The sequence below is a fragment of the Pteropus alecto genome, unplaced genomic scaffold, assembly GCF_000325575.1.
Source record: "Pteropus alecto unplaced genomic scaffold, ASM32557v1 scaffold161, whole genome shotgun sequence".
NCBI classification, from domain to species: Eukaryota; Metazoa; Chordata; class Mammalia; order Chiroptera; family Pteropodidae; genus Pteropus; species Pteropus alecto.
In genome coordinates, this window is record NW_006432943.1 from 880,160 (window position 1) to 905,198 (window position 25,039).

At 34.8% G+C, this 25,039-nt stretch overlaps 1 protein-coding gene across 24 annotated transcripts in view; it reads left to right on the plus strand.

Annotated features, from left to right (window-relative positions):
* MAPK10 (mitogen-activated protein kinase 10) overlaps nucleotides 1–25,039 on the plus strand; it is a 437,658-nt gene that overhangs the window by 234,498 nt on the left and 178,121 nt on the right. For 2 of the 24 annotated variants that reach the window (XM_025043827.1, XM_025043834.1), the window contains exon 3: nucleotides 21,117–21,207. The exons of the other annotated variants lie outside the window; for them this stretch is intronic. The gene's annotated coding sequence lies outside the window, so the exon portion shown is untranslated. The remainder of the gene's footprint in view (nucleotides 1–21,116; nucleotides 21,208–25,039) is intronic. 24 annotated transcript variants of the gene reach the window in all.

Here is a 25,039-nt window from a genome sequence, read left to right on the forward strand (position 1 = left end):
GTGGTTTCAGGGTGTATATATAAAAATCATCAAATTATAATTTGTTCTGTATGTTTTACTGTCAATTTTACCTCAATTAAGATTTTAATTCTTAATTTTTATGGTGTATTCAAAATGGTATAGGAAAATGGGTCAAAAGAGTAAGTATGAATACCATCTTAATTTTAAACACAAAGATAAACAAAAGACATTTGGTTTATCTTATACTGTTTTTTCTATATGAGTCAAAGAATTTAAGCCTTTGGGACTTCTTAGGACCTGGCTTCACCCATCCCCAGTTTCATGTTTTACAATTGTCTGGAGTCTAGGAATCTTTTAATGTTTCTATTCTTCTACACACAAAATTTTAGTTATACTGGACTACAACAATATTTTACCTTCCTAAAATTTTATTTATGATTGTAAAATTTATTCATTGTTTAAATGGATATGCATATGTAATACCATGTGCCATGCACACTATTCTAGACATTGAGAATATAATGGAGTAAATAAAAATGAGCTCCTAAGAAATGTACTAAAATGTTGAGCACCCAAAGTCAAATTAATCTCTTCATTTCATATTTCAGAAAGCTGAGAAACTTTTGAATAATAAAATCTAAAATTTCTAGTTTGGAATTAGAACATACTAGAATTTTGCATTCAATTTTTGTGCCTAAATGGACGCTATAATAAATTGACTCATGTAATACACTTAAAATACTTTGATTTTTTTTCAAAAACATTTAGGTATTTTATCATAATATCTGCATTTTTCTTATTTAAAATGATAAACTTTTATAAATTGATATAGCCTCAAGATACTCATAATAATCTTTGAATTATAATATACAATTATTCAGAAAACAGTCTCAAGATAACATTTTATTTTAAAAAATAAATGACTTTTTAATTTTTAAATTCAGGCCAGCTCACTTTTAATCAGAATTTTCTTATTAAATATTTTTACTAGTATTATACAAGAACTGTGATATTATATGACTTTAAGGACTGATGACAACTATAGGATATTGTTTCACAGGAACTTGTATTAGGATGAGGTTTAATTTAACTGCTTTCCTATGATCTGTATTTTGTTATCTAGGAATTTACTGTTAATCAGACTGAAGTTGGGTTTGGCTGAGCAAGTGGGAGCAAAGAATGCAGTATTTGAAGTGAAATACTATCTAAATAGTTTGACAAAGGGAGAGAAAAATATGAAATAATGAATGAAGTGGGCTGCTTAGAAACGAGAGAGTGGGTATAGAAATGCAGGGCCTTGAGTGATGAGACAAGATGTACACACTCAATGTGCTCGTAAGCACTCAAGCACTTTCTGAAGTGAATTATTAAGACCTACGAAATCAGAGGAAGAACTTAAGGAGTGTGGCGAGGTAGTCATGGTGATAAAAAGAGATTTTAGAAGATGCAATTTGAATTAAGTGGAAGAAGAGATTTGAAGCAATGAGGCTAGTGAAGAGAAATTTGCATTTGTCAAAATGACAGGAACCAAAAACATTAAGGAGTTCAGGCATATGTCATAATGACAGGGTGATGTACTCACTATACAGCCTAATAGCTCAATCTAATAGACTAGCGGGTTCTAGTAATTTATGTAGTTTATGTTTAGGAAGCATGGAGAGTAATGCAGAGAATATCACATTGCATTTCAATAATTTGTTTATTTTTTTATCTCATAGTATAGATATTTTATTACTTTCACTTTTATACAGCCTTCATATTTTGAACAGAGAAAAGTGCATTTTAGCTATTTAATAAATGTTGGTAGACATTATGAAGTCAGTAATCAAATCATTACTGTATATGTAATATCATGTGCCAAGTACTATTCTAGACACTGGGAATATAATGGAGAATAACAGAGAAATAGTCATGTCCCTCAAAGAGTTTACATTCTACTGGAAGTAAAAAAGTAGAGGAGACGATTATATGTAAGTTGTCCATTTATCTATCTATCTATCTATCTATCTATTTATTCATTCATTCATCCATTCTTTCATTCATTCACTCATTCACATACTAATAAGTTCTATAAAGCATTAAAATGTAGGGCAATATATAGAGAATGGAAGAATGGATCAGTAACTTTAGCTAGAATTGTCAGAGAAGCACTTTGGAGGATATGTTACTGCAGTTAAGACCTGAATGGTGAGATGGAGGCAGCCGTATGAAAAAAAAAGAGTATTGTAAGAAGAAAGAACATCAAAAGCAATAAACAAAGGTTTGCATGTTTAAGAGAGAGAAAGAAGAATCGCATGATTGGAGCGTAGTAAACAGTAAAGGATGGAGGGACATGAGACCTGAGAGGCAGCCAGAGGCCATTAACGCAGAGCCTGTGGGCTGTGGTAAGTACTTCAGATTTTTTTCAGTTGTATTGGGAAGCCTGGAGGTAGGAAAGTGGTGTGCTCTGATTTATGCTTTAGAATTATCACTTTGACTGCTAGGTTGATGTCAAGACTAACAATTACTGGCAGAAAGCAACTAGGGGGCAGAAAGCTACTAGAAAGCAGTAATTTAGGTAAAAGATCCTCAAGTTTTGAACTAGAGATTTATCAGTAAAGATGGTGAGAAAGTGGCCTGACTTGGGATCTATTTTGTGATACAGTGGGCATGACTTCCTGAAGAATGGTATGTGGGGTATGAGGGAAAAACAGGACCAAGGATGACACACAGGTTTTCCACTTGAGCAACTGGAGTGGATAGTGGAGCTATTTAGAGAGATGGCAAAAGTAAGGTGAAGGAAGTAATGCATGTGTGTGTAAATAGTCCTATTTTGTCCCCGTTGTTTTTACAATGAATGAATTTCAATCAATATTTTCTGAGCACATTCAACATTCTAGCCACTGTTCTAGATGCTGGAAAACAGCAAAAAAAAAAAAAAAAAAAAGGAGATAGAGACTCACCCCCAACACTGTGATGGAAAGAAACAAACAATAAAGAAGTAAATATATACTGTAGATATAGATAATGTCTATGGATAAAAATAAAAACAAAAGAGGGATGCAGAGTGCTGAAGGTGGAGATGGCTTGCTATAATTTTTTAACATGATCATGGAGAGCTATTTTAATGTGATGACATTTGATCAGAGGTTTGAAGCAAGTAAGGGCACTTAAGTGGATACGTAAGAAAAAGTTTCAGGCAAAGGAAATAGCCAATGCAAAGGCCATGAAGCAGGTATGTGCTTGGCTTTTTAGAGGGACAGCAAGGAGGTCAGTGTAAATTGACTGGGGATGAGGAGATGGTAGCAGATGATGCCAGAAAAAGCAGGGCACTAAATGATGTAGAGTTTTGTGAACAGTTATAAGGAATTTGCCTTTTACCCAAAGTGAGGAGCCAATAGTGGATTTTGAGCAGAGGGATACATATTTAAAAAAAAAAAAACTCTTCAATTGTTGTTTTGTGTAGAGTTTCCAGGAAAGCAAGAATTAAGGCAAAGAGACTAATTTGGAGGGCATTCTGGTGTTATGGATTAGGATGATAGTAGTGAGAGTGATGAAGATGGTTGAATTCTGGATATATAATGAAAGTAGAGCAGATAGGATTTGCTGACAAATTGTATTTGGGGTGTTAAAGTAAAAGAGGAGAACCAATGATGGCTGCAAGGTTTTGGAAGGATGGAATTGATATATACTGACATGGGGGAAAATCTCAGGATGGGTAGGTCTTTAGGAGATAAACAATTATTCGGCTTTGGGCATTTTAATTTTGAGACACCTAATAGGCATATAGGTGATGATATGGAACACACACACACACACAGGACTTCAGTGGAACACACACACATACACACACACACACACACACACACACACACATAAACTGAACTTCAGTGGAAAAATCCTGATTATAGAAACAAATCTAGGAGTGGTTAGTGTTAGGTGATATTTTAAAAGAAGCAAAGTGAAATAACTTAGGGAAGGATAGGAGTAGAGAAAAAAATTTGAAGACTGAAGTCTGGGCACGTCAACATTTGGATGTCAGGAGATGAGATTAAGAAGGAGAGACCAGTTAGGCAGAGAGCTAAAAAAAACTAAGTGAAGAAATCCTTTTAAGAAGGAGAGAGTGGTCAGCTATGTCAAGTGATACCGATAGGTCAAGCATGTTGAGGGCCTGAAATTCTATCTTATCACTGGATTTGGCAGCGTGGGTGGAGCCATTAAAATTTGACAAGATCTGCTTCAGTGAATGGTAAGAGCAAAGCTTAATTGAAATGGGTTCAAGAGAGAAGGAGAAAAGGGATTTGAAGACAACAAATGCAGACTTTCCGGGAGTTTTGCTGTGAAAGGATACAGAGCAATGGGATAGTAGCTAGAAGGGGACACGGGTTCAACAGAAGCTTTTGTTTTCTGTTTTTAGGATGAGTGATGTTAACACACACTTGTATATTGGTGAAAACGATTCAGCAGAGCAAAAGAACTTGCTATAGGAAGAACCTTTGAGAAAATGAGAGTATGTTAGAGTAAGTTTTAGAGCACAGAGGGAGGATTGGCAAAGATCTGAGCAGCAATACTACTTGCAATGTAGCAGGAGGAGAGTGAGAAAGAATGAGCAAGAATCGCTGATAGAAAGATGAGGTAGTTCTTTGATTACATTTGTTTTCCTGAATTATGATATAAGAATATGAGGTGAGAGTAGAGCAGAAGGGATTTTGAAGATTTTGGGAGAATAAGGAGAAAGAACAAAAGAGTCATCCGGGAGAATGGAAATTGAATTTTCGAGGGAAGAATTATGAATTATTATTGGCAATGCTGAGAAATATGGACTCAGATTTAAAGTAAGACTAATTATTATGGTCAAGATTTTCTCTAGCAGTGTTCAATTGTTCAGATTCTGGCAAGGATAATTGGATAGTTGTGTTGAACAAGAGCCAGGGTTTCTCCATGCAGATATGATCAGAGAAGGGCCTTCCCATTTCAGTAAATAACAGCTCTATTCTTTACAAGCTTGGAGACAGAGTTGCTTCTCCTGTCTTTCTTTTCCACCCCAAATCCAATCTATCAGCAAATCTTTTCAGAAAATAATGATAGTGCTGGACCATGGATGAGATGCTGAATAAAGAGGAAAGCAAACTTATTGGGGGCGGGAAGCATTGGAAATGAAAAGTGGAGGGAGAATGGATTGGAGAACCTTAGCAAGGATGGTAAAGTACTGGTACGGATTATTAGACGAGTGATTTGGATGCAAGCAAGGTATTTTGGAACTGAGATTTTTGGAGGTGCTGCAATTATTAATGAAGCAGAACTATGTGATACTGGCAAAGAAAAAGTCATTAGAGCCAAGATGGTCAAGGAACTGAGTGGGCAGCATGTTTGTTGATGGATGTTGAGGTCACTGAGAATGACGACAGTGGAAGAGAGAGAGACAACAAGTTAGTAAGTTCATTAATAAATGAAGGAGAGTGACTGAGAGGTGGATTCATGACATCAGAAAGAAATGAATGGCAAAGTCTAAGGAAATAGCTTTCAAATGATTTAGAATTTTGAAAGATTAAAGGAGGAGAAACTATTTAGAAAAGGTACTAGAGAGGAAAGAGCAAACTAACTTTACTTAAAACCTCTGAGAAACATGGGGTGTGAGATAAAGTATAGCCACCTATTGAGAGCACTATAAGGGAAAGGCGATTTTGAAAGATAAAGGAGGAGAAACTATTTAGAAAAGGTATCTATACAATCTGTATCTATACAACCTGTATCTATTTAGAGAGGAAAGAGCAAACTAACTTTACTTAAAATCTCTGAGAAACATGGGGTGTGAGATAAACTATAGCCACCTATTGAGAGCACTATAAGGGAAAGGCAGATGGCAGTTATAGCAAGAAGGTAAAAAATAATTTGAGACACAGGTGAGGGAGTTTGCTGATGAAGACTTTGAATTCTAGAGGGCAAGGTGGAAGGGTATAGGAGAGTAGGGACAGATTAGGACATGCCCAGAGCAGTAAAGGGATCAACCTCCCTGACAGAATGGATAATTTGGCAGGCTAGGACTTCTGATGGTGACTGAGGGGAATGGGAAGGTAAAGGCATGATAATATTAGTCCTGCAAGCCCTCAAAGCAAGTGATATGTGAAGACCTCTGGAGGGAAAGAAGTAGCTCATAGGAGTACTCGGATAATTAAGATACGGAAAGCTTGAGATAGTAGGAAGGTGGAAAAGGACATAATGGGAATAAGTACATTTATGTGGCTTTTGATTCAGAGGCTTTGTTAGAATTTTTCTTTTGTCTCACTATCTAAAAATTGGAGCAGGGCAATTTTATTTTTTGCAGAAGCAAATTAAAGCATTTGTGGGGAAATCTATGATAAAAGAGTAACTTCTATGAGCTTTTTCATTCAGGACAGTAGTTTGTAATTATTAATTAATTTCCAAATGAATGCATACATTTACACTTGAATTACAGATTTGTTAATTTGATTCATCTAGTCACTCATTATCGAAGCTTGAGCTTGGTGACCAAAATAATCCAAACAACTTGGCTCCTTAAGTAAATCTGAACTCTGGTATGAAGACAATACAGTACATAAATATATACCTGCACCACCAATGATGGATTTGATCTGGGTTCAGATGAAAACTTTTATAATTTTGAAGGAACACACAGTACTTTTTACATTGCTGTGTTTTTCATATTTTGTGTTGTCTAGGCATGATTGTATAGATACAGATTTAGTAATCAATTCAAAAACCAAGAGGATTAAGTTAATTTCAGAGTTGCAAACAGAATGAAGCATCTCAAAATCCTGGTTCATTTATGATTCACCAAGATATTAACACACACTAGTCAACAGGGATCAAATACATAAGCTTCTGTTACTTTTTTAAAACATGATTTGAATGGATATTTAAATAATGTGCGCCAATTGTTACTCTAATGACTTGGGATGGTGGAGAGAGTAGGAACTGTCTATTTGGATGTTACTTAACCTCTGTTTCCAGATATCTCTGACATCATCAGCCTGAGAGTACAAATGGGACCAAATTAAAATACTCAAATGTATGTCATTATTGCTAGTCACTATTCAAACCATTTGCATGAATGAGCTCTTGAAACCAAACAGCAACACTGTGAGGTGGGGACTATTACCTCCATTTTACAGATGAGAAAACTGAAGCCCTAATCATTAAATAACTTGACCCAGCTCATACAATGATTAAGTGGAAAGCCGGCATTTGAACCCAGGTACTGACTTCAGAGCCTGAGCTCTTATTATTATTATATTATTTTACTCATTATGGGAACTCTCAGCTCTGTACCTGCTGAAACAATCTCATCTTCCATTTGCCAGGTGTTTCTTCTTTTTTCCTCAGTGTTTCACAGCAAATATTTCAGAGAAATTACAAAAAATCCTCACATGCTCTCTTGAACTAATTTGTTAACCCTTTTACAGTATTTTCTGCCAGTTACTCCTTTTTTGGTTCTACTTTCGCTTTATCCATGCCCCTACTTATGAAGCAGCCCTGTTGTCATATGTGAAAATGCCGAGGTCTGTGTTAAAGATGCTGTTTCTTGCTGCTCAGAAAGCCATTGGTCCTCAGGGTCAGAGCGGCCTGGCACTCATGCAGAAAGGGTAATGAACTTTGCCTCAACTCTGGGTGTCACATTGTCACCTCAACACTGAAACAGCACTGCTTATGGATGGCATTTTGAAAAAGCTCTTAAAAATAGTTTCTGCAGCTTATGCCTCTAATGCATCTCTCAGTTTGTTTCAAATATCCTAAGGGGTTAAATGAGAACTCAAGCATTCTAATCTTTATCTCTATTCTGCTTCAGTGCCCCTGTACCAGAAACAAAATAAATGAAATGAAAACCCATACGTGTTTCTTTCTCTGTCACCAAAGCTAATGCATTTCAAATTATATCAGTGGATACTCAAGGGAGTCACCCACTAGTTCCTTAGGCTGGTGGGCCTCCTTTGGGTTTAACAAAGACTTCGAATCTGCATACTTCATAGCAGCATTTTTTTAAAGGCTGCTGGGCAAAGGAATGCTTTTGAATAGGTTAAAAATCTCTATATAAATTCCAGGACCACCAAAAACTGAGAAGAGGGGACATATTTTAGCAGAAAGAAGCATATAAGGAATTCTATTCAAATTTCGAAGAACTGGGTGCGAGGCCAGCCTTAAGCACAAATGTGAATTAGATGGTGTTTGTCTTTGGTGTTCCCAGCCTCATCCTTTTCAACCATTCAGTCCCTTCCTTGTAACTCTTTATCAGAATCAGGTAAAAACGAATACAAATATAACTGTAAATTATAGCTTAATAACTTTTTGCATGTTAAATTTATTTCTAATTATGAGATGATAGGCTTCTTGCTTTATTGCCAAAGGAGTTTCAGACATCATCAACAGAGATCAGAAAGAAGGACAGAGGATTTAAAAAGTCCTTTCTAGCGGCCTTAATATCACAATTCACAGCCTACCAGTTATTCTGAATTTAGGGGTGATTCAGTTGGTAGGGCTATTTAAAGATTTTTCTAACGCATGCTGAGAAGCTAAACAGAAGTAGCTTGTCTCTTTTTGTTCTTCTGTGGTGTGAAACTCATTTGCCTTGGAAAGTTTTTTACTCTGTGAATGTTTGCACTTTGAAAGACCATATTCTTAATTTGGACTGGCAACCATGCCAAATATCTTGGCTAGTTTACAAAAAGTAGCTTTAATGTTAAAGGAAAATTATACACTGTGAAGATTGTCATAATATGTTGCACTGATGGGGGCAAAATAGAATTAATTGGCTTTTTTTTCATTAACTTCAAATTTCAAAATTAAAACACATTTTATTATAAGCAGAAATAAAAGTCATGAACTATAGCTTTTCCGATGTTCATATCTGAAGCAACTAGAAACAGTAAAAATGTTTACTTTGATCTTTAAACAACAATCATAATCAATAATTGTGATGATTTGATATTGTGTGTTCATATGAGAGAAATAAGCAGTGGAAGATTTCTGCAGCTAAATAGAATTTTAAAATCTCTCGACATAATAGAACGGGCCTTTGGAAATGAAACCATAGTTGGAATGTGTTTATCACAGCTCTTGGGTTATCACTGTGCAATCAATAATAATATAATCTACCACTTTTTTTCAGCACATATTACATGCCTAACATGAATATACATTATCAGCACATACTGAATGCCCAACATCAATATACATCACCTATACATGCAGGATAGGTCTTGTTCTCCCTAATTTGCAGAAGAAATGGAAGATCAGATAGTTTTGTTGACTCGCTCAGGCACCAGTGAAGTGCTAGAATTAAAATTCAAACCCTCATCCATCCAGATCGAAAGCCTTTGCTCTCTTAACTGGATCCTGTGTTTCAAAACGAAAATGAATTTCTATTTGTCCTGCCAGTGTATAAGTAGTATAGGCTATAAGGGCATGAGCAGTTAGTTTAGACTAGGGAAAATATAGCAAGGGCTTGGGGAATGGGGGTAGTTAAACATCAAGAGTTAGAAGTGATTCCAGCTATCTTAGACCAAATTTGAAAAAATAGGAGCATGGAAGGTAGGTCATGGCCGGTGGCCAAACTAAGTAGACACATTAGGAGCAGGAAAGTATAAGAGATCTGAAGAAATAGCAGAAGCGAAGGTGTTTCAGTCAGAGGCCTGCAAGAAACAGCATAATTGCATTTAGTAATTTAAGGAGTGTTTAATAAAGGAACTCATTTAAATCCTGGGATAGGGTGTAGAGAAATAACAAAGGATAGTGGGATCTCCAGGGGAAAGTAACAAGAAGTTATTACCACCCATAAACATGTGGGGTGAGGGGACAGTGGTTCCTGAAACCCTGAGATGATAGTGTGGAGAGGGCCATATTACATTAATGATGACTTTGACAGCCACCCTGATGTGCCCTATAAGGAGGGAACTGGAAGAACAAATACCCCAACCTCTTTCTCTACCCTCTTTTCATCTCTTATGGTATTGCTTAGTGGCTCGACAGGAAGCCAGAGGGCAAGGAAATCTGTTAATGAGTTACATGCTGGTCAGCCTCCTGGACACGGAGCAGATTAGAGAAAGCTAGAGAGGTGATTTGGAGGTGCAAATGGAAATTACCTAGCACAAGATGTCAGGCAGAGGGTCAGTGACTTGATTCAGAAGGAGAGGGCAGAGCTGGGTTGACCAGAAAGCTGGGTTCAGATCAAATAAAAGTTGAGAGGCCTGAGGCTTCAGCTTCCTTCATCCATTGTTTTGGTGAAAATCATTTATTCATTCATTCATTAATATATTTATTTACATATTCATTCAACAAAATATTCTTCAGTTTCTACTATATGTCAGACATATAAGTTAGCATACTGGGTGCAGTACACAGTACAAACTCAGTCACGAGGTATATTGAAAGGGGTAACAAGAAACATCTTTCTGGCATATTTATTAATTATTTATGTACTTTCCTATTACCTATTGTTACTCTAATCTCTGAAGAAACAGAGAGTCTTTTTAGATTCAATTAAATAATCAGGCTCAAAAGTTTACCATAAGTTATACTTTGGCCTCAAATTCACTTAGAAGGACATGGGGGCAGGAATCCCAGCTGGCCAGCAGGACAACATCAGGTATTGGTCTTACTAGTCCTTTGCAGCAGTCCATGCTGAGATCTATACAGCAGTCCAGGAGGTATATGCTTTGGTTCCCCAAGTGACATCTTAGGTATAAAAAAGTGATTCTCAGACGGAGCAGATATAAAAGTTCCTCTGGCTTAAGAGCCTCACATCCAACAGGAGCCAATACCTCTTGTAACAACACCATACGCAAGTCTTCTATGGTCTCTACAAAAGGTATGCCCAATTACAAGAGTCTAAAGCTATGCTATCCTCTTCAGATATTTATTGTTCATTTATAGTTTTTCCCACTCCAGATGCAATTAACCCAGCAGATATTATGTTTATATCAGTGATGCTCCCTAGTAAGTTAGTTAACATTACCGCTTTTATCAGGTTGCCAAGGGAACAGATATAGAAAGTGAATTGAATGTCAAATTTTAAGGGAGGAAGGGAAAAATTTTTTTAACCCTTTGCCCATACATATTATGCTTCTAATTATTATTTGTTGAATCAAATGAACAATAGAAAAGCATGGATAGAGCACAAGATAGTTAAAGTTCCTAACTGAGCTAGCGTTTGACACACTGAAAGACAAATTCAGTTCCTGTTACAAAAAAGAAAGCCCACATTACATTTTGCTCCTGCAAATGATTGTAATTAGTAAGTGACCAACAGAATCTTCCAAACAGGGTTCGTAATAATGTGATGAATTGTTGAAACTGTTATTATATGAAGGACAATGAGCTAGATCAAGTGCTGTATTCAGATAGCCCTTGGCATTAGCTGATATCTTAATATTTAGTTTTCAAGGCATAAATAGTGAAAATAATGGTGTATTTTTCTGTGTAATGAAAAATACATTAGCATGGCCATTCATGTATATGTTACTGAGGACATCTCAATGCCTCTTCTGTGTTGTCCTGTAGCATACTATACTTCTTTTGGGTTGTAATTTTTTTGCATAAAAAATTCTCCCCAAAGACAATTACCATGTTAATAAAATATTCAATTTGAAACCCTTAAATTCTCCCCACTGGACAGTAGACTTTGTGAGGACAATAATCATGTCTGTCACATTATTGCATCTGTAGCATTTTATGCAATGTCTTGCATAGTAAATACTCAATAAAGTTTGTTGAATAGATGAATGAAAAAAATAAAACAATATAATTACAATGAATACTCTAGTGGATTCAAACTTTGGGCAAAATTTTTCTTATGGGACTAAATATCTTTTTTAAATGGCATTAATACTCAACTTCTCTAGAATTGCATTTTTTATAGAAAGCCAATCACTTATTTTCCTTTTGAGGATGACAGATGAAGATAACCCATTAATAGGTAAAGAATGTGACAACTTTTGAGTTGTAGTGTATTTTTCTACAATTAACCACTATGGGAAATATTTGCCAGGATGCTTAAGAGGTCTCCCCTGAATGTCAGTGGACTTTTAACATTATCTTCAAGGTCCCTGCAGAGCAATTCAACAATGAAATTCAATTCAGAGTATCCTCTACAACAAGGAAATTGCTTCTCATATCCATTTAGGGAGTGATGTAGTACAAATTTGAACTAAAGAAAGACACCACTACTTGGAGTTTATCAATTTACTGGACTAATAATTCTATAACTTACATTTGATAGTGCTCTCAAGTCTACAAAGTGATATTTTCTTGTGCTACTTTAATTAAGCCCAATTTTGGTTTTGAATCCTCAGTTTTATTTTTTATTTTTTGAAACCCCAGTGTTATAAACAGCATTGCCTCAAAATACAGCATGGGTTCTGGAGTTAAACAATCTGGGTTTGAGACATGACTGCTAGCTACAAACTGTGATCTTAAGTAAACTACTTTACCTTTACTTTCCTCAGTTTCTTCATCTATAAACTGAAGAACATGATGGTGCCTGTTTTATAGGGTTGTGACAGTTGCAAAATGTAAAACTACTAGAAGAGCAAATTTCAAAAATTAAATGCTCATATGTGTTTGCTGCTATTATTAACTTGCTTGAAGTCAAATAATAAGTAGTACAAGTAAAATTTGAACTCAGATTGTCATTTTTCAGGCTCAGTGTTATTTCTACCATTCCACACTGTACATATAATATTTATTTAAAATTATTTATAATCATGCTTATTTTTGGCCCATGTCACACTTTTTCTGAAATTTGGAGATAGTCCTACTTAGTTATAATCTTATGGTTTTTTTTCTCTGAAATGTGATTGTCTTGCTTCAATCTATTAGGTTTTCACTGAGATACAAATGGCTTAAAGGGTAATGGTTTTAAATTTTATCTCTATACATTTATAACAAAACTCAGTATATTAGGTTATTATTTACCTAATGGTTATTCAAAGTTACGGAACAAAATATCACTGAGAGCTGAGAGCTAAGCCTTCCTTGATCTGTCTATAAATATCTTATTTTCATACTATTTGAACTGTAAATTTTCTTATTGTGGTTTGGTTACATAAAACATAGATTATCATTCATCTCCACCAGAAGGTTTTAGGTAAAATATTGTACTCAACTTAGAAATGGTACTTTATGGAAGACATATAAATACAGATTTAGGTTATGACCATGTGAATGAACAGCTATAGTAGGTTGGAGGACAAGATCATTGGATGAGAGTTTAGGTATATTCAGTTTGAGTTGTATGTGGGACCCTGAAGTACAGGTGTTTAGGAAGAAGTTATATATATAGGTTTGAAATTAAGGAGAAAGATTTGGACCAGAAATATAGGTATTTCAGTAGCTAAAAAGAAGGAGGTAGTTCAAACCATTACAGTGGCTGAAACCTGTCAAGGAGAATATGAAGAAAAAGTCTATGGAGGGAAACTTGGGGAAGACAAAAAGTTCAGGGATGTAGAGGAGGTTGCAAAAGAAAAGAAGAAAAAACCGAGTCAAAAGTGAAGCCAAGATAGACCACTGTCCTGGAAACCAAGAGACTGATTTTTTTGACAAATATTTTCTGAGCTATTACTTTGTATGAAATGTTGAGTATATCAATGAACACAGTGGATAAACTTATTTGTTATTGGGGAATGATAGACAAAAGTATAATATGTAAGTAAATTCTATATTTTGTTAAATTATGAAAAATACAATAAAATATAATAGAGCAACGTAAGAGAGACTGAGAGTGCAGGGGTCAGTATTGCAATTTTAAATTGGTTAGCCTGGGTAGACAGACAAGAAGGTGGCATTTGAGCAAAGACTTGAGGAGATAAAGAGAGAGAGAAATAATTTCAACAAGGTATACCATATGTTTCAGGAGTGTTAGGTAAGGTCCCAATTGAAAAGTTTCCACTTGATTTTTGAAATTTGGAGTCAAGGTTGACCTGGACAAAAGCAGATTTGGTGGCATGGGATGGGGAGTTGAAGGCAGATTGCCTTGGGTAGATGAATAAATGTAAGGTAAGGAAAAAAAACATGGGCCTCTCTTTCTACCAATATGATTATGAAGAAAAAGGAAAAACAATATGGTATGCAGGGGTATAGATTAATAAAAATTTTGTTCCAATTTAATGATGGGAGAGACTTAAGCAAAGTTATAGATGAAGGAGGAAAGAGCCAACATAAAAGGGGTTAAAGACCCAGTTGGGCAGGAGGATGTGAATTTATAGTGGGAGGTAGTTGAGGAAGTGAGAAATGGAGGAGAGAGAATGGAATATAAATGGAAAAAGAGCTCTGCCACCGGGACAGGAATGAATAAAGAAATATCGAGTTGCTTATAGTAATTTAGTATTGTGAAGAGGCAAATGATGACTTTTGTTTTTTCTATGAAGTACGGAATTAGGTTGTTTGTTAAAATGATAAAGTAGGTAATGAGGGCAGAAGGCCTGGAGGGATTACACATAGCTACTTTGGGACAAAATATAAGGAAATGAGTAGGACTGCAGAACAATTTTGAGGTCCCAGTTAAAGCTGGAATCCATGAATTTTTCATACCATTCATTGTCATGCTTTTGCATTCTGCCTTTTCTTTAGTATGCCTTATCAGCCTAGGCATAGAAGAGGAATGAATAGAAAGCTGAATTGATCCAGGCTTGAAGTTTTGCCTGGAATATCTGATAAACTGACTGACAGAATGGGAGTTAAGGGGTTTAGTGAGATTGTATTCGAAATGATGCTTAGATTAGTTATAAAAAAGAGAATAAATAGGAGTAAGCTGATGAATTGGGACCAAACGGAGAGATTAAAGGGTGGAGAAGATGGAGTATGTGTGAAATAACTGGAGATATAAGAGGATGTGGTTCAATGAATTTGACTTTAGAGTTTAAGATTTCAAAAATGTGGCTGTTCAGAGTTATATAAAGCCTAAACATGGATGCCTGATGTAAAGTGGAGGTGGGTAGTAAGTGGAACTGAGAAGGACAGAGAACTGTGAGGCAAGACCGTTGGACTGGTCAACCACATGAGGATTGAATTTACACAGCATAATGGCAGAGATTAAGAGGGAGACTGTGAACCAGGTATGAAGTCATTGCTAAATCAGTGGAAGATTTGTCATGAGGAAGAAAAGAGGGAGGTGATAAATGATTCATTCTAGTCCCAAAGGAAGATTTCATAATGTTTAAGATATCCTTCGAGACTCAAAAAGATTGGAAAATTCACTCTCAGTGGGTATGGTATATAGATTCAGTATTTGTCCTTTTTAAAAAGCAATTAAGCTTCAATTTATCATATTTATCAATTTATCATAACCCAACCCAATCTAAAACAATTACCTAATTAACTGGGCTTTTGCTTCTTTCACTTATACTTTTTAGATGAGAGCAAATCATAGGAAAATAAATTATTATTAGGGATTAATAAAAATATCAATTTATTGGTCATGTATCCATGCTAGTATCTTACATTTTCTACATTTACTTCTTTAAAACTGTACAGTGAGTGATAACAACAACAACAAAATTTTTCTCCAATTTTAATGGAACTCTCAGTTCCCAGAATAAGCAAAACAGAAACATAATGTTTTACACTGGGCCAATTTCAAAACAGAAGAATTTAAAGAATGGAAAATTTTACAACATGAATTTACAGCTATAATTTTCTCATTGTAACTAACTCTGCAAGTTTTTGACTATGGGTAATTAAAATAAACAGGCTGGTTTTAAAGGTATATTTCACTCTTCTCTGTAATGTGTAAGGATGTGCAAACTACTGACACATTCATGCATTATACTGAAGGAACTAGTTCAGTCCTCCTTTAAATATGAAGAGGCTGATTGTAGGGACAAAAGCTATTGATAATGTTATACAATAAAAATTTCTTGTGGGAACAATGAAGAACAGATCTTGGCTTTAGTGTGCTTGCTGTACTTGAGATTGCTAAATACAGAAGTTGCCTATAAATGTGCAATTCATTTATATTGTATCTGTCTGATGCCTTGCCCTCCTCTCTATTTTTTGTTTCATTCTCTCTCTCTCTCTTTTTTTATGTGTGTCCTCTGGCACCTTTTTCATTGAATAATTATATATTAAGTACTAAGTACATGCCAGGTACTGTTTGGAGCTGTGAATACATAGGGGAAATATATTCTCCATCTTTAATCTACATTCCATTGAAGATAAAATTAAAACAGAGACTATCCAAGATGAGACAAGCATAATTTCTAAATCTCAAGGTAATGCTGGATTAATCAAGAGGCAGATTTTAGTTTATGTTTAGGGACTTAGCAAAGCAGAGACAACTGCCACATCCATTTCCCCAGAAAAAAAAGAAAATTCAGTTTTGATAAACTTTTCTAGAATTTTATAATCATAAAAAATAGATAAAATTGTGATTTTTAAAAATATTCAGTATAGATGTAAAATTTGTCAAGACAAGATTGTAGTTTGAATTAGATTATATAGGGTAGGTCTTGAAAGTTCCCTGTCTGGTACTGCCTAAGAGCAGACAGAATGGAAAATGTATTATCAGGACAGCATGTATACATTGAGAAAGTAATAAAGCTCTTCCATTTGAGAATGTCTCCCTCTGCCTCAGTACCCTAACAGGTCATATGCTTTTAGGAAGAAATCAGCAAGGGAGAGATATCACCGATGGATAACCTCCACATGAAATTCTATTCAGGGTCTTCATTCATTGACACTAGGAAATTCATTTAAAAAAATTATACAATAAAAAAGCAGGTGCATTTATTTTGGAACCCACAGTGAGTTGTTATCAGGAAACTGGAGAATAGCAACAACCCTAGGCAAAACTTAATTATTTTCTTACTTTTCACTCACCCCACTCTCTATCCTACTCAGGCTTCCATTTAAACCTTTTTTTTTTTTTAATTTAAAATGAGAAACATTTTATCATTGTTTTTATTTAGAAAATAAGATTCCCAGAATATGTTACTTTGATTAAACAGATTGGTCACCTTGGTGATAATACTCATATGTTACATCTTTGCAAAATAACTGAATTTGGATGTTAGTTTGTCTTTTGTTTAAATAAGCATGGTCATAACAAGTGTTAGGTACTTTTTGAGAATATTTACAAGAACACATAGTGTTTATTTTAAGCCTTTGAAAAAGGCATTTGGTTTAACATTGAGAATGTAGATTGCTATCTTTCTCAAGGATTTGAGAAATCGGGACCTTTTTCAGACTTCTAATATGGGAGCGATTGTTTGTTGTGATGGGCAATTCTTTCATTTCTAGGGGCTTGCTCCCTGAAGTTTTATTTCAGTGAGAAAATTATTGGCCAGTTGGTTCAAAACAACACTTTAACTGCATGATTGAGCTTACTTCTTCCCAGCTATAATTTCAATAGTTTCAGCATTGTTCACAGAGGGAAAATAATAGTTTTCTCCTACAGTCAGTCTGTCATGTCCCCTGGCTATGTTGCGGCTCATGACCATTGGTGAAATTAATCAGCTTGGCTTTTTGAGAACACGTTTCCTTGACAGTAGGACATTGTTAAGGCCCTAGAAGCGTTGTCCATAACTTGTTTACAGAAACGGCTGTTTCCAGAAATTACGTGACTTAACGTTTTTCTTCTTCCTTTGCTATTTTCTCTACTTCTTAATAAAGAAATTTAAAAACTGTCAGAGAATGTTAGATGACTCCTCTATGAAATTTAGAGACAATTTGATTAAAAATTTAAGACAATAATAAGATTGATCATGTGATTGTTCACTTCAAGGTTGGGTAAAGGTTGCCTCTTTCTAATTTTTTTTCACGCTACAAGTCTTTAGACTTTTAGTCAACATTAATAGCAGAAATATAGTACTGGGAATAAGAGCTGTTTATGATATCCTTAATTTGAGGCTGCAGAATCATTTTTTAATGTTGTTTAAAATAGAATAGAGTTTGTCTGTATGAGATGTTTTAAGACCTCTGCTGTGGGCACTTAAGGTGACTAAGTACAGTGCAAGGCTCACTGTGAAATCAGCTACTTGCCTCTGTGATTACTAGAGAAAGATGTTTACTTCAAGACTTTTTGTAGGCTAGACAAACAGATTTGTCTCATCAATGATCACAGCTCTTTGAATGTGTTAAAGTCCCTACAAAAATGTGAAAAGATCAGCATTCCTGTGAGTCTAGTTGGACAATTTACTATGGAAAGACCTTAAGAGGTCATTTAGTCAATCTTCCTGCCTTGGGGCAAAGACAAATTGTGAAAAATAGTCATAGATATTTCTAGATGCCCTATATTTGCTCACTTGTATTCATCCTCACTTTATATGATTTACCTCTTTTTAGATATGAGGCTTTTTGTAATACAGTCACTTAATATCTTTATTTAACAGTTGTATTATGCTTCAATCATGTATAGGCTACACAGTCAAAATGAGTTTGTTAAAGCATCATTGCATAATGATGTTTTTCTGGTCTGGACTCTCAGGTATAAGCACCTTGACTGCAGTTGTCATTAGGATGCTTACCTGACCTAGAAATTTATCTTTAAAATATGTAAAAGACTCTTTAATATGGGATTTAAGACAATAATAATATTGATTTGCCATGGTCAACTGCACTATATAGAACAAAAAACTATATACCATATATTGATCAGTTACTGTAGCCTGCATGTGCAAGTAGACCCGTTTCCAATGGAATTCAAGTCATTTCTTCTTCTACCCACAACAGAGTTTGGAAAAGGTTTCATAAAACTCTTTTTCCAACTCCTTTTTCTGAAAGAGGTGGACATGTGACATGGTTTTGCCCAAATAGAAGTCTGTTGAGATAGTGTCTGAAAAATTTCACTTTCTAAGTTCATAAGGACCCATTCGGTGAGAACTGGTCTGCCCCTACACCTTTAGCAGCTAATGAGGATGTGATGCCTAGAGTGAGAACGACTATCTTGGAATGCTGAAGGACAGGGGAATCACAGAGACACTGGCCTTGCTACCAGAGCCACTAATACCAGCAAATGCTTACCTCCAGATGTCTTTCAGATTGGCAAAAATAAACTCCTATTTATTTTTAGCCACTGTTGAGTTTTGTAATATGTATCTGAAAGCATGATCTATATCTGGCATCTGATATATATAGAATTAAGTTCTGGCTTTAACCACCAGTTTTCCCTTACTAAAGTATTGATAGAAGGTGGAGGTTGAAATGGCCAAGAGAATTTTCTTGGGCCTGTTCAGATTTCTTCTCTTTTGTTATTTTAGTTTGCTGATTTAGATTAGTTTCATGTTCATGTGTGCTAAATTCTACTTTTTAAAACAAATTCAAAGGCTTCTAAGTCTTTCTGAATTTGTTTAAAATGTAGATTTTCAATAGTATCTTCATTGATAGCTCTCCTATCTTCTCACCATCACAATGCTGACATTTATTTGTTTTCCATTGAAATATTCAATAAGATTGCCAATTCCTCCGTTCTTTATTCTAGAAATAATGATATTACTGCTTTTTGGGGGTCTCCAATCCGCTTCTCTGTTGCCTGTCAGTACAGGAGTGAATCTTTCTAGTTGATCCTGCATTATGCGAGAAGAAGATCTTGTGTGCCAATGCTCAGTTTAAGTAGGAAGGAAGAATTGCTTGGTAGAGTCTGATCTGAGAAAGATTCCTCTCTGATAGAGTCATGAGCTCTGTGAAACTGCCCCTGCAGTGCTATTAAAAACCTTGTCTGGCTGTAGCCATTTGAAATTTGATTATTTAATCATTTCATGTTCACTTGGGCTACATTTTTTATAAAATTCCCAGTGCTCATAACATACATATAGTAGGTGCTCAGTAAAGGTATATTGTTTAAATATAAAATGGCAAATTGAGACTTAAAAAAATACTGAGTTCATTTGTTAAGTGCTCTTAACTGTCTGGGTTAGAATACAGACAGTTATATAATATAAGCTGATAAGTTGGCTTTATAAGAAGAATTTAATAAAAAATTTCACATTTTAATTTAAATAACCAGCAAATTTCCAATAATACCTCAAAACTAATTGTGGATGAGAAGCTTAAAAAAATTTGTAAAGCAGCAATGAGACATTTGAGAAATCATAATGAGAAATTATGATTATCAAGACAGTAGCCACAGGATTTCATAAATATCAGTGTTTCACAAACATTATAATGGTGATTAAATACATCTCTTGAGCTTTTTGACTCTGATCTTATATGGAAAAATAGAAAAGCTAAAAAAAACCACAGCTTTGAGCCTTTTTTGGCTCTATTACTGCAACAGACGATAATGGTAGCTAAGGTGAAGAAAAGTGTTAAGCTACTTGACTATGAGAACAAAAAAACTAGAAGGACTTTTGAGACTGACCAAGTCTAGACTCTTAGAACTTGTTACTTTTCTTATTTTTTTGAAGCACATCATCACTTGGAATTGTCTGCCATTCTCAAACATTCCAAAGCTTTTATAGTTATAGGTAACCAATCATGTTTTCCCCACTTCCTAGAATGCCTTTTCTCTACTGTAAAACCCCTAGTCATCCTTCAAGATCCAAATAAAATTTTATTTCTTCTGTGAAGCATTCATAAAGTCCTCCAAAACATCTTCAGCTTCCATTCTCTGTGCTCTCCGTGTATACCCCCGCCCCTCCACACACAGTGTTTATATATTATAGCACCATTGCATGTTATGATAATTTGTTGATTTATATATCTTTGTTCTTTCCTAAACATTAATTCTATGAGGGTAGGAGCTATAATTCATTTATCTCTAAACTAGGGCCTCACAATGCCTGAGACAGAGAAAGTACTCAATAAATCTTTGTCAAATGAATGAGTGTCCTGAAAAAGGAATGACTCAGCAGTAAGATTCAGTGGGAGTTAACGTAAATGTCGTATTTCAACAGGTCTCAGGATCAGGCAGAGGAAAACCTTGGTTAGATTCAACAACAATTGTTAACAATTTAGAATTTGTAAATAAGGTACTTAATTACACAGTTTTTGGCAGGATAATTTTGTGTATAAGAAAGAGACCCCTAATTCGAGTTGACTTAAACAATAAAGGAATTTGTTGTTTTATATAGAAGAAAGTACAGAGGAACAGCAGGCTGAGAGTTTAGTAAAATGGGGGCTCCAGTTTCACATCTTCATGATTCTTTTGGCTCTTGTTTTTTCCATCATGTGAGCTTTGATCTCCAACTGGCGTCCTTTATGATTGGCAGGTGGCTGCAAGCAGCATCGACGGTAACATGTATCCTTCTCCTGGACTACACCTTCTTTTGTACGATGAAGTAAACATTCTCTCCTAATCAGGTGGAAAAGCATGTGCTTAACTATTTGATAATTATGTCTGGAAAGTAATAAAGAATATCTGCCTATTTATTCCAAGAGTGTGTATTCTGCCAATCTTGTGGTCATATAACCAATTACATATAAAATATCTAAAAATAATTTAGACTAATGTATTTTTAGGGTTTAATTAGATTCTTAAAGCCATCTCCTTTACCCTTTCATATTAAAAATAAGAAAATGTAGATCACAAGGAATTAAGTGAACTTGCCCAAGATTATAGTTTGTGGCAGGATTGGTTTTAAAGATTTTAAACTTCACTCATTGATTATTTTCCTTGTGTATATAATGCCCCTCTTGAGTGCTAGACTCACAAACCTGAATAATTAAGCAGAAATAAGTTCCCCTTACTTAGAATTAGCACTTATGCTAATGTATGTTCTGAAATTTATGGTATAGAAAGTATAGAACCACGTACACAGTTGGATTCACAAATCAATGTCTTCAAAGTAACTTGACCATAAGCTGCATAAAGGGCTCCTACAGTTAATATCATGGCATATGCACAGGATTAAAAGAGATGGGCTATACAGGTTACTGGATATGATTTATTTAAGTCATACTTTTCAGAAACTTGGTTGCAAATACTAGCTCGAATTTTAAAATGTATGTAATGACTTAGAATATCAAGTAGATTTTCTGGAGAAAACTAAATTAATGTTTATAAAGAGGAGGAAAAATGCACATCTAGACCATCTATTGGTAAAATTGCTAAATACTAGATACTGAAAAATATTACATAGAAAATATCATCAATGTTCTAGGATGGGGGAGTAATCCACAGCCTTCCAAATTTCACAGTATAATTTTAAAAAGAAAATTTCTCAGGCTCAAAGAGGTCACATGATGCAATTCAAAATAGAAAAGGCAAGGACAATTAATAAGAAGCTCAGCCCTTTGGTTATCTCTCTCCTAAAGCTGCCTTTTAAATTGCTTGCAGACATTCTAGACATTTTATTGCATTACCAACACATCTTCCAGGAACCACAAAACACATACACTTTGTGTGGTACGTTATAGTCCCTCTCTGATGTTCATTGGAAGCATCATAAGCCATTTTACAATTCCTACAAGACACTGTTTTTATTAGAGTTGCTTCTCAGCTGGCAGTTCACTTATGTTTGCTGAAGGGTGCTTTTAAGAACTTGTGAATTAAAACACTAGAACTGGCCCTTCCTTTGATGCATAATTAAACAGAGACATAAGATCGAGTAAGTGTTAATGAGCAGGGATATATTTAAAAATCTATTTTAGAAATTGTGAGCATCTCAAATGCAAGGGATCTTACCTTTCATATACTCCCCATTGCATATGTTTTGCACATTCAGTGTATTCTTTGGTTTCATGTTATTATTCATTAAAAATGATTTTGTGTGAATGTTATAATTTCAACAAGTTATTAAGAAAAACAAAATGATTGGCTTTGTTTTTCTAAGTGTTTTCTAAGTACCTAAACGCTCTGTTTTTCTCTTTTATATAGACTTTCTACTCTAATTTTATGCTTCTTTAGTCGTAACCTAAGAGCCATAGAAACATCTAGAAAAATGTATATCTGTTTAGCACTGTGGATGTGTTAATGTCAGCTTTCATCTTATGTGACTCTTAAACTAATACTGCCATTTGGACTTCTTTCCTGCACTCCAGAATTAATTATGAAACATCTATTTATTGAATTCCTACTATGTGCTAGGTAGTGTTCTAAGTGTTCTACATGTAGTGGTGAATCAAAGTCAGCATTCTCTGCTATTGGGAAACCTACATTCTAATAGGCAAGGAGAAGGTTGGGGGAGTAGGGGAGGAGAGGCAATAAACAGACAAATACAATAAATTGTAAGTTTACAGAGAATAGTGCTATGGACTAAATAAAGCAGGAAACAGGGATAAAGAGTACTGGGATTGGCGCAGGTGGCAGCTTTAACTGGGATGGTCAGGGATGACCTCGCTGGGAATGAGATGTTTGAGTTAAGACCCACAGTAGGCCAAGAAGTTCTTTGAGTTTTGTAGACACAGTTTCATCTTCAACTCTATGTGGCTTGTCATGTAGCTGTCACTCCTGTAAAAACAGACTGTACAGTCACATCTCCATGCCTTTCTTCATGGAGAAAGATTCTTTGACTCTAAAATTTTATTACTAACAAAAGCATATGGAAGTATAGTCATTCTTTTAAAAGGCCTATGCAATTGGGGTAGTGGTTTTATAGAATTAAATGGTTGAATTTAGTTTAAAGATACATATATAAAAATAGATTTTGTTATGTTTTTTAATATGTTTTGTTTATGTGTTTTGTTATGTGACATGTTTTAATGTCCCATGGAAATGATAAATTTCTACCTTAGTGGCTATATCTGTGTAGAATATAAACAAATCTAACTGGTAATTTTGCTCACGTTTGTAATATAGTCTAGGGGTCAACTTTGGTCCACTAGCTGTTTTTGTAAATAAAGTTTTATTGAAACACAGCCCATGTTCATTTGTTTGTGTAGTACAGAACTAAGAGTAGTGAGAGAAGCTGCATGGCCCACAAAGCCTAAAAGATTTATTATGTGGCCCGTTTTAGACTAAGTTTTGTGACCTCTTTTTCAGACTGAGTTAAAAACGACTCAATCTATGTTTCTCTGTAACATAAGGGTACTTGATTCACATATATCCTACTAATTCTTGGGGTTCTAAGAACAAGGCTGTCTTCATAGGCACTTGGCTTAGAGTTCTACTATTGCCGTCTTGAAATAATAACTGTTGAAAAAGAGGCCCTGTGTTTTCATTTTGCTTAGGGTCTCCACACATTAGCTGATCCTATCTAAGAACACATGTTTTTGCAATATTTAGAGATCAAGTTTCTTTAATCTAAATGTGAAAGAGAAATGAACTAGTATTCCTAAAATTATGCTTCTACATAAGTTGCCAGATTTAACAAATAAAAATACAGATGCCCAGCCAAATGTTATTTTAAATAAACAATAAATAACTTTTAGTATAAGTATGCCCTAAATATTGCCTGTATTTTGTCTGCAATTCTACTTCCACAAAACTGTTAAGTTCTTTGGGGGTGATAATAAAGTATGCATCTGAAATATCTACAGTGCAATTGGAGGACATACTGTAGAAGTTATTTTAATAATTAGGTTTCTAAAAATCCTCTCCTTGCATTTTGATTTTCTTGTTAGTATGGGTCTTGGGTGAGGATTCTAAAACTTATCAATTCACATTTTCTGATGAAATGTTCAAATAGAACTAAAATTTCAATACTCCTTAGCTTGCCTTTTTTGTTATCTCAGCTCTAGATTCTCACTTTTCCCAGGGCTGCAAAATTTCCATTCCTATCTGAGCAGATAAAAAAGGTCATTAATAAAACAGAAAGTAGACCGAGTAAGTATTTAACACTGCAGAGACTTTATAATTGACAATAAATCTAGAGGTGACAAAAATGTTGACTAGATGTTATACAATATTTTGGGATTAAAATCATTGACATAGTAATATTTTGCTGAAGTTTAAATTGCATAAAAATAAAGGTAACTAAATCAAAGGTGGTTTAAAGAAATAATTTATAAAATATTGCTATAGTAAGGACTTTAGTAAGGCGAACTTGTACAAGTACAATTTTGTTAGTACAGAGATAAATTAATTTTGATATATAATATTTAAGTACATATTAGGGTGACGAGTGATATAAATAAATAATTTCAATAATCTTTATGATTCCTCACTTATATGCTAGCAGAATATTCACAAAAATGTATTTCTGAGGTAAAATTTATAGATATAGTCTATTTAAAAAATTAGCAAACAGTAGGT